Source organism: Choristoneura fumiferana, chromosome 3 (genome assembly GCF_025370935.1).
Source record: "Choristoneura fumiferana chromosome 3, NRCan_CFum_1, whole genome shotgun sequence".
In the NCBI taxonomy this organism is placed as follows: domain Eukaryota; kingdom Metazoa; phylum Arthropoda; class Insecta; order Lepidoptera; family Tortricidae; genus Choristoneura; species Choristoneura fumiferana.
Window position 1 is genome coordinate 21,251,200 of NC_133474.1, and position 11,455 is coordinate 21,262,654.

The 11,455-nt window shown below is 41.5% G+C and overlaps 1 long non-coding RNA gene across 1 annotated transcript; it reads left to right on the forward strand.

Annotated features, from left to right (window-relative positions):
- The first annotated feature begins 3,206 nt into the window (after nt 1-3,206).
- On the forward strand, nt 3,207-4,600 carry LOC141426279 (uncharacterized). Its single transcript, XR_012451218.1, has 3 exons — nt 3,207-3,577; nt 3,715-3,858; nt 4,332-4,600. It is a non-coding gene; the product is annotated as an uncharacterized lncRNA (long non-coding RNA).
- Nucleotides 4,601-11,455: the final 6,855 nt, after the last annotated feature.

Genomic DNA, 11,455 nt, shown 5'->3' on the forward strand with positions numbered 1-11,455 from the left:
ATTCGTACTAATTTATAAATGCGAAAATAGCTCTGTCCGTCTGTTACCTCTTCACGTATAGTTATATAGTTTGATACCCTGGTAACAAAACATACAAACAACGACGATAAAATGTTTTATTTATTTTTAATTCTTCGTAAAAAATGCAATCAGTAAAGCAAGCACGCGGAGAGGTAAACCTCATCGCGTATTTACCCGCCCTGAGGCGTGAAAAAATGACCACTGCAAACCACGGGCATCTTTAAGGCATATTTGGGTCCTCGCGGCGCAGCGCGGGAATAGTGATGGGTTGCGTTTTGTACCAGTACAATGGTACATGAAAAATATTCGTCGCGTAGTGAATATTATTGCAGCGACGGCGAGGCAGGCCGAGAAAGGAGAGAGCGGGACGATTTGGACAAGTCCGCAAAGGACTGGCCTGACAAAGCGCCAGAACGGGAGTTGTGGAGGTGAGGACTTTACTCAGCAGTGGGACACGTATGGGTTATTAAAAGAAAAAAAACCTTGACCAATAAAGTCGCTCATGATGGTTTACCTTGTTTGTACTTTTCTGTATTGTACGAACGAATACCGCTTCAGAACTCTTCCGGGCAACCTTTACAATAAAAAGAAGTAAGAAATAGACATAAGCAGATGGTGATGGAGGTGGATACGTAGTTGTATTAAGTATTCTATGAATATTTCAAGCGGATACATGTTGTCGGTATTAATATCAAATAAAAAACGGCAAAAAAAACAAGTTTGTTGTATGGGAGCAACCCTCAAACATTTATTAAATTCTGTTTTTAGTATTTTTTGTTATAGCGGTAACAGAAATACATCATATGTGAAAATTTCAAGTGTCTAGTTATTACGACTCGAGAGATAGAGCCGTGGACAGACAGACAGACAGACAGCGCAGTCTCAGTAATAGGGTTCTGTTGGCACCCTTTGGGTACGTAACCTAAAAAGTTACGTTTTAATTAAAGTATTTTTTATAATCTTGCGTGAGCTGCTACACTGCAATAGTTGCAGCAGCTCGCACGGCTCATCATCATCATCATCATCCCAGCCTATATACGTCCCACTGCTGGGCACAGGCCTCCTCTCAGAACAAGAGGGCTTGGGCCATAGTTCCCACGCGGGCCCAGTGCGGATTGGGAACTTCACACGCACCATTGAATTGCTTCGCAGTTTTGTGCAGGTTTCCTCACGATGTTTTTCCTTCACCGCAAAACTCGTGGTAAATTTCAAATGTAATTGCACAAAAATTTCGAAAAACTCAGAGGTTTTGAACCCACGACCCTCTGCTTGAGAGGCGATAGGTCAAACCACTAGGCCACCGCGGCTATATCGCACGGCTCAAAGCAACCCAATTACGCGAAGTGCGGTAACCGCGTAATTCGGTGTTTTGCGGACAACGACAGTTGACGGGCAGCGGGCGAGTTAGCGCAAAACTGACGCGCGACTGACAGAGGGCGCCTCTGACGCGTTTATGACAATCTGGTTTAAGAGGACTAATAGGAGTTACGTGTTAGAGAAATATGTGTATTTGCCAGTTTGCCCTTGAGTCCTTACCTAGATTGCATACATTTGAGGGCCAGATTTTTTGCCTCTCAGTATATGAGCCAACATTATGCTTGGTTGCATACTTGTATGTTCGCTTGATTGCTTGCTTCTTTGACATGATTATAACCGACGGGAGCAAAACCGCTGCTAATAGATCTAGGCTGCTTTTTATTCCGATATATTGGCACGGCAACGGGAGAAAATCAGAAAATTAAGTTTAGACACACCAAATTTGGTACCGGTGTGTTTTATGTAATGTTAATAAAAACCAAGATGAATTTGGGAATTTCCATGGGAATTCAGTTAAATCCCGAAATTTTTAATCGAGTTTAATGGTTTTATTTCACTTTTCTGCTTACATGTTCACAACTTTTTTTATGTAATAGGGGGAAAGCGAGAAAACGGATCGCCTGATGGTAAGCGATTACCGTCACTAATGGACACCTGCAACACCAGAAGCGTCACAAGTGCGTTGCCGGGTTTTTAGGAAGGTGTACGCTCTTTTCTTGAAAGGGATATGAACTTATATATCTTTACATTACTCTATTATAAACCTTTGACCTAAAACATCTCGAAAACCAAGCTCCAAGCTGCAATTCGGCTGAAATCTGGATGATGGAATTTAATAATGTAGGTACATATAGCATCGACGTGTCTGGAGCTCCAATTTCCAAACATTAACATTCGTCAACTATGACGCTGAAAGTGAAACTCCAAAAAGGTTCGATCAATCCTACTAAATAAATGCACTTGTAAATGGGGTATTCCCATGGGAATATAGTAAGATCCCTGAATAGCCAGCCCAGTAACTACTTTTAAATAATAAAAACTAATAACAAGAATCGCCGAGTCGAGGAAACTGAACGTGCACAAAGATGAACTCTTTTCACAATCATTTTCGCGATGATTTCTTTGGCGGATGTATGTAACGTCAATATCATATTTGGAGCGAAAAGGTTCCATTTATACGCAACTCGGTTTCTTCGCCTTCACTCCGTGACGGGGTGGAGGGACATAGGGTTCTCTTTTGGACTCTTTAGAAGAGATTTAATGTAAATAACGGATTGGCGATGGCCGGTCATTATTAAAAAAACATCTTCATTGGTGTAAAAACAAGTTCAAGGCCATAACAATTTAACTTAGTAATAAAATGAGCTTAAATATGTAACTTCTTTTAAAAGTAATATCTGAGATGACCTGCGAGGCGCATATCGCTCGTTTCCTCAAATATCAAAGCCAGAAAAAAAACAATTCAAAAGCCTTACTCGAAAATTCCATTATCAAATATTCCACGGAAGAATATAAACAAGTGGAAGTGCTATGTAGGTGCAGCGTGCGTGCCACAAGTAAGCGGAGATAAGTTTACTCGATGCCAGTCGTGTTCAACATTGCGTAGAGTATGATCACGTTTAGTACAGTTTACGTTATTATGCCGTATTGCTCAATTCTGGAATGTAAAAATGATAGCAGGAAAAAAACTTACTAAAGAAAGAAAGAAAGAAAGAAAAACATTTATTCGTGACATTTTTACAAATAAAAGAAAAAGAAAAAAAGTAAATAAATTTTGTCACGAAATGGTCCCCACTCAGCATGATGTCAACCTTGCGGCCGACGCTGGTCTTCCGTTGGAACCATTTAAGTGTTAAAAAAACAAAACAAAACAGCAGCGAACTCGACAACTAAAACAATTTTTTACAATACACAAAACTAGTAATTTACAACATAAAAATAACTACACAAAATATAAATAAAAGAAAAAAGAGAATAATATGCACGTCTGTATAGGCCTATTGCCTTTGCCAATAATGCAATTATTGACGTGGCATTAAAAAAAGAAAAAAGAAAAAAAGTACTCTGTGCTATAGACGTGGCATGGATGGATTCATAGTTCGTGCAAAAAAGAATGAGTTCCGAATAATCCATTACCATTACCATAAAATATCAGTGCAAACAAAGCGCCAACGGTACTTATAGCGATGTTCAAACAAACATCACAGTCACGGCAGCGCCCATGGAACGCAAACAACAGGTATGTAAAAAAGTGGCGCTAGTTATAACCTAAAATAAAAAATAAAAAAAAACAAAATCAAGCTGTTATCCTTATCATTATTCACAACAACCATAAGCTCCATAACTTTGTTATACACTACAACGCACGTCTTGCAGGTTCCCAAATGGCCAAGGTACCCGAAAGATGACAATAACAACAGCAAACGTCCCATTCGGAGTCCATGAACAAATCCAACGTGGCAGTCTCAAAAAAGCATGCACAGCTAGATAATGCCATGCAGAAGGGGCGCAAAACAAAAGGTTTGTAGACATCCATGACCCATAATTATAAATAAGCCAAACAAATAATATGAAGATACAATGAACTAAACACTAACTATAGGTACACAATAGAAATACATAAGTACCTAGTAAATGATCCTACTTTATACTAATATTATAAATGCGAAAGTTTCTATGCATGTGTGTGTGCGCGTGTGTGTGTGTGTGTGTGTGTGTGCACGTGTGCGTGTGCCCATGTTTGCCACAAAACTGCTGGATGGATTTGGATGTAATTTGACGCCTTGAAAGCTGGAGATCTGAAGCAACACATCTACTTTTTATCCCGATATTCCCACGGGCAATGCCGTTATTTTAATTGACAAATAAACAAAAATAAACAAGACAAAAACTCTCTAAATGCAACTGGTGTCATGAATAAGAGTTTCCTGCTTTTGCTGGTGCTCATTCATATGCTTTTTAAGTTTAATTCTAAAGCCACATATATTTTTCAGGTCCCTAATTGGCGGTGGGATATTGTTCCAACATTTTGTGGCAGCATATCGGAAACTACCGCGGAAGGCAGCTGAAGCATGACGATGTGTCAACAGTTGCACACCACACTGCCGAGCTCCGCGAACTTGATGGCCAGAAGACCAAGACAACTTCTCAAAAAGATACGGTGGGGATTTATTCTTTACTACTCCAAAGAGGAGGCAGGCAAGGTGAAGCTTGCGTCTGTGTTGCATTTTAAGGATACTATATTTATTTAAAAATGGAGTGACATGAGCCCTCAATGGAATGCTAAAACAAAACGTGCACAAGCATTTTGCACTCGCTGTACAAGTCTCTTCGTTTTCGCAAGAAGGCGTGGACCATACACTGTATCCATATAGTTCAACTTAGACAAAATCAGTGACTCCACCAGCTGAATGCGCAAGCTTTCACTTATAAATGGCCTAATTCTATACAGGATTTTAAGTTTATAGAAGCAACTTCCAACCGACCTTGCAATGTGCTTCTCATAACGTAATCCACAATCCATTTCAAGACCCAAGTTACGCGCCTCATACACACGCTCGATGGGTCTACCCATCATTGTGACTTGTGCCATGCCCGCACAGTCAAGGCCGGCCATCTGCTGCTTACTACCAAAAATTAGGTATTTGGTCTTGTCAGGATTGAGTACTAGGGAGTTTTTTGTGGCCCAAGAAGCTATGCTAGTGAGGTCATCGTTAAGTTTATCTATGGTACCGTTGATCTCTGATGGCTTGCATGACAAATACACTTGAATGTCATCTGCATAAATATGATATTTGCAGTATTTAATGTGAGTCTGTATGTCAGCAGTATATAAAATAAATAGGATCGGTCCGAGGATGGATCCCTGCGGCACTCCTCGAGTGAGATGTGCCTTGTCGGATATTTGAAAAGAACCATCTTTATTCTGCAGTTTCACATACTGATAGCGATTATTAAGGTAGCTGTCAAACCATTTTATTGCATTGTGGTCAAAACCATAATAACTCAACTTGGACAACAACATCTCAATATTTAGACAGTCAAATGCCCTAGAGAAGTCTAACAACACCAAAAAAGTACACATTCCTTTGTCTTGCGCGCACAAAATATTGTCAGTTACATCCAGCAGACAAGTCACAGTGCTTCGTCCCCTTCTAAAGCCAGACTGCACATCCGGCAACATGTTGTTATTTTCTAAATAATTGGTCAATTGTGAGCACACAGCTCTTTCCATGACCTTTGACAGACATGGCAATATACTGATCGGTCTAAGTTCCTTAAGCTCGGTTGGATTTGAGATTTTAGGCAAAGGGCGTACTATTGCATGTTTCCAGATGTCAGGAAATGTTGATGTTAATATGGAGATATTAATTATATCTCTAATTATGTCAGCAGTGCATGGTAATGTCAATTTTAACATGTTTAGGCTAATACCATCACAACCTTCAGCATTTGATTCTAATTTATTTATAATTTTTACAATTTGTTCTGTACTGACCAATTCAAGATGAAAAACTGAGTCACTAAACTTATGGAATTCAAAGTAAGTCAGTTGTGATATGGTGCTTCCAGTGGTGGCCGGTAAATTAAGAAAATGACTATTTATAGCATTAGGATTATTGAAACTAGTTGGTAGGTCTTTGTTATCATTAGGCAATATAGTAGATTTAAGATTTTTCCAGAGTAATTTTGGTTTATGTATATTATTATTTATATTTTGATTAAAATAGGCTGACTTCTCATTAAATAGTGCTTTATTTACAATTGATTTCAAATCTTTATAATACTTTTTTTTACTTTCTAATCCAGTTCTATGGTAGTCACCCGCGGCTCTGTCACGCAACCGCATCATGAGTCTAACTGTGTCTGTGATCCATGGGGGAGTGCGAGATCTGACAACAGACGACTTTATTGGGGCATGGATGTCAAATAACTCGACAATATGCTGACTCAACACATGGACCATGTTACTGACATTGTCATTATCCGGATTGGCCAGCAAATTCCACTCCATACATTGCAGGTCAGCATCAAATTCCTTCTGTTTTATGTTTCTTATTGATCTGTAGGTTATGGAAAAGGGTTTAGGCCTGTCACGTCTAACATCAAACTCACATATCACTAGACAGTGTCCTATCAAAGAACCTACATGCTCAATAGTGACCTTCTTCGAACGTAGGTCGGTACAAACTACGTCGAGCAACGTCTGACTGGTGTCTGTGAAATGCGTGGGCTCCGATACCAACTGGGACAAGCCAAAACTAGACAGAAAGTGGTTAAATTTAGTTATTTTTACATCACTAGCGGTTAATAAGTTTATATTAAAATCACCAAGCAGTACCAAGTTGTCACTATTAGGTATCGAACCAATCGAGTCAGACAAAGCATCAAAAAACAAATCAGTATCCATCCAAGGGGGTCTATAAGCTGTCCCTACTACCAGCTTCCTTCCGTTGACATTCACTGTAAGCCACATTTGTTCTACAGACTTGTGCAGTGGATCCACCGGGTGGGGCCAAGTGCGAGCACTAACATCGCGCTTTATGTAGAACCCAACACCTCCACCACGTGAACGTGTGCCCTGAGGTCGAGGGGTATGTCGGAGTCTGCAACCAGGAAGTACCGGCGCCCGCCCCTCCTCCCCCGCCCTAAGCCAAGTCTCGTTAATCGCCAGCACATCAAACTCCTGACGGACACAAGCCGCTATAAGGTCATCATGATTTGTGCCAAGGGAACCTGCGTTGTACAAACCTATTCTGAGTCGTTTATGAACCATCGTTCATGTTACGATCATGGAATATACTCAGAAAACTAGGAGCAACGAACAGAGTAAGGAAATTCCATACAATAACAAAGAAAAATAAATATGTCAAATGTTTATGCGACACGCCACTCACATTTAAGGAACATTTGAAGTGAAATATTAAACACATATTATGGGCTGGCTCTAACGCAATAAGGTGCCAAAAACCTGAGCAATGTCCTCAGACGAACGAATCCGTTGGGCAGGCCCATCCCTATCGCGACGCACGTACACGCGACCAGCCGTCGTCCACGGGTAACGCCAGTCCAGCCTCCTGCATTCCTGCCGCGCGCTGTAGAACAGCGATCGGTTCAGCCTGGTGAGTCGCTCGTTCACGTAGAACCGAGTGGGCGACCCGGGCAGACCAAAGTCCGCCGTGTCCGCGCCCCGGCGCACCCTCGCGGCGCGCAGCAGATCGGCGCGCGGCGCCCGGCGGGCGAGGCGCACGACCAGGGGGCGCGGGCGCAGTCGCTCCGCACCGACGCTCGCGTCCCCGGCAGCGCCGCCACCCTCCGCGACGTCCAGCGACCGCCGAGGCGCCCCCACACGCTCCGCAAAAACGATGTCGCGCTCATCTAAGGCCACACCGAGCTTCCTCGCAACCAGGCCCACAAGATGCAATCCATTCTCGCTGGCCGCCTCAGGGATCCCGGATATCTCCAAGTCGCCGAGGAGGAGGTCTTGATCGCGGTCATTGAGCTCCGCCTTGAGCTCCGCAACGGTATTGGCCAAATGATCGCCAGCGCCGTCAGCTGCTCTCTCCTCCGTGCGCGCCTCGAGGCGGCTGATCCTCTCCTCGACGGCCTCGAACCTCGCCTGAAACCCACCAATGGAACTGCGCATTTCGGCTATATCGCGCCGCAGACCAGCCATCTCCTCCCTCATGGCTGCTACGTCCAGACGGAACATACGGATCTCCCTAGTGAGGTCCTGAACAGGCGACGGCTCATCGACCCCGGCCCCCTCCTGCTCACTGCCCTTGACTGGGGTATCAGTGTTGTCACTCCGTGGCACCTGAACCTTGCACGCCGGACACACCCACGCAGATGATACGCGTGCATCAAGCCCCAAGTTCACACACACCCTGTGATAGACACTGCTGCATTTTTTGCACTTAGCGCCATCTGTCAGTCATCGGTTCGTGGTAAACTTGCCACAACCTGCACACTTCGGCTGTGTGGAAGCAGTATTCTTTGGTTGTGGCATTGTGCTTTCACAACTTCACTATTCTTTCCTATATATTTATCTTTATTTTTTTTTACACCGGAGGGTACTATTAACACAAAATGTTTCGCCAATATTTATTTTCAAGATTCAGTCAATTTCACTTAATATTGCTGTATAATAACAACACACGCACTTTATCGTAATGTATTCTGCCCGATAACAAAATAGAAAGTTTAAAATTACAGTTTGTTTATTTTTTAAGTGTTGACAAAATAGAACAACTTGTTGTCGGTTCACTGTATAACTACCCACTCCCATATAAAGGTCCACTCCAAGATAAAGGAACTTATCTACGTCATCGAGTAAGCGTACCGCCCCGCTTACTTGTAGCACGCACGCACTTGTGCAAGGTCCGCCCGGATTGCTACCACCATCTTGCTCGCTAATCCTGCCGTGAAGCAGCAGTGCTTGCACTGTTGTGTTTCGGCGTGGAGAGTAAGACAGCCGGTGAAATTACTGGCGCTTGAGGTATACCATCTTAGGCCTCTAGGTTGGCAACGCATCTGCATTACACCTGGTGTTGCAGATGTTTATGGGCGGTGGTGATCTCTTACCATCAGGAGAACCACATGCTCGTTTGCCATCCAGTCGAATAAAAAAAAAAAAAAAAAAAAAACTACATCCTACATAGCACTTCGCCTTGTTTTTATTCTTCCGTGAAATATTCCCGTTATTTTGATATTTATAGGGCTAATATCGCATATGAAGCGACATTTTTGCCTTTTCAATTTTTGTAATCGAATTTCACTCGTTTCGAAGTTAAGTGAACTCGAGTGAAATTTTTTTTTAACTTCGCTGGTGCGCGTCAAGATTCAAATTTGAATTAATATCAAAGTTAGGTTATGGCGTTTTGTTTTGGAACGTACCTACGTTACACGGAGTGAGAGTGACGCAGTGAAATTTTAGGAAAACGCATATTTTTTCTTACAAAATTAAGCATAATTAATTTTACTTTTATTTTGAATAGTTGGCAAAGTGCTTTTCCAGTTTTTGACAGATCCTAAACCAGAAAAATAGACCAGCAAAGTGCGAGTTCGACTCACACAATTGAGGGCCCAGTAGGCCAGTTTTAATCCTGCCGTGAAGCAGCAGTGCTTGCACTATTGTTTCGGCGTGGAGAGTAAGACAGCCGGTGAAATTACTGGCACTAGAGGTATACAATCTTAGGCCTCTAGGTTGGCAACGCATCTGCAATACCGCTGGTGTTGCAGATGTTTATAGGCGGTGGTGATCTCTTACCATCAGGAGAACCACATGCTCGTTTGCCATCCAGTCGAATAAAAAAAATAAAAAATAAAACTACATCCTACATAGCACTTTGACTTGTTTTTATTCTTCCGTGAAATATTCCGTTATTTTGAATATTTATAGGGCTGATATCGCAGATGAAGCGACATTTTGCCTTTTCAATTTTGTAATCGAATTTCACTCGTTTCGAAGTTAAGTGAACTCGAGTGAAATTTTTTTTTAACTTCGCTGGTGCGCGTCAAGATTCAAATTTGAATTAATATCAAAGTTAGGTTATGGCGTTTTGTTTTGGAACGTACCTACGTTACACGGAGTGAGAGTGACGCAGTGAAATTTTAGGAAAACGCATATTTTTTTCTTACAAAATTAAGCATAATTAATTTTACTTTTATTTTGAATAGTTGGCGAAGTGCTTTGCCAGTTTTTGACAGATCCTAAACCAGAAAAATAGACCAGCAAAGTGCGAGTCCGACTCACACAATGAGGGCCCAGTACATATTGAAAAAAAAAAAAAAATATTGTACGAAACAGCATTTCAACATAAAACAACTACTATTTGTGAGTATAGATACATATGTGATACATATAATAAGTATCTTCGGATCGGCAACGTTAAGTTACTTAAGATATAATTTAAAATTTAATTTTTCCTATTCAATGGTTCATTTCAATGTGAACTACCGGCGTCATAGTGTCCAAAGTTTTTAAACTCCACCCGTAAGCAGCTAGTTACCTGTCAAGTTACCGACGACTCGCTGCAGATAATCCAGTTGTTACACAACCACACCACCGTTATCTAGTGTACATTCTATTCCCAGATTGCGGTCTCATACATCTTTACCAACGTGAACATATATTCATTCCAATCACTCATTGAACGAGTCCATTCAGTCTTTCGGTCACCGCTCCCATTAAGGCAGTTCTATTCAATTCGTCTTATTTCATTAAGGACCTCGCTTTCGAGGCCAATGCGTAACAAGATTCGCTAGGTAAGTCAATAGATGGCACTGAAGTATTCCAATTTTGCCCCTCGGTGATTCTTACAACCAACTGACTCGGCATTTCGTGCAGTCTTTGATATTTCATTTCCAACAGGTTAGATCAGTTATTGAATTATAGAAAGCTGAATGATGGGGAGTATCATTTTACCCCTTTTAAATGGTTATATCAATTTTCCGTGGGATGGCACTACGCAGGAGTATTAACGAAAGCGGAACAAGAGGCGACTGTTGTCTGCGTAACCTCTATTTTTACTCGACTGCCCAAAGGAGGTTATGTTGTTCGAGAGTACATATGACGCACATTGAGAACGAGACTGTCACTAAACAAAACTTGTCTCTCAAAATTACACTGAAAGAATTTGAACGCATAGTTTAATTTTGCAAGTTGACACATTTTGTTTAGTGAGAGTCTCGTTCTCAATGTGCGATGTATGTATTTATGTCCATTTCTTTGGTCTCTAAACGGCTGGACGGATTTTAACGTATGAGGTATCATTGGATTCGTCATAACTGTCGGAGTGTCAGGCTATAATTATTCAATATGGCGTCCCGAACAAAATGGCGGGGGAAGAAAAAAATTTCATTGTAACAATATGGGTATCAAATCAAAGCTAATAAAAAGCCCATTCTAAATATATATGGTTTATAATACTTTTAATGTACCATTTTTTATAAATTATTATATGCCCAAATAGAATCTATGAAAAATCCTGACGATTAAACTGCACCGGCCGTACCTACGCGCGGCACGGTTTATCGTATCGTGTGTGTGAGAAAACTTTACTGTACAGTTTTGTACGATTTTTAAAACTATACCTTTCGAACGGAACAGTATCAA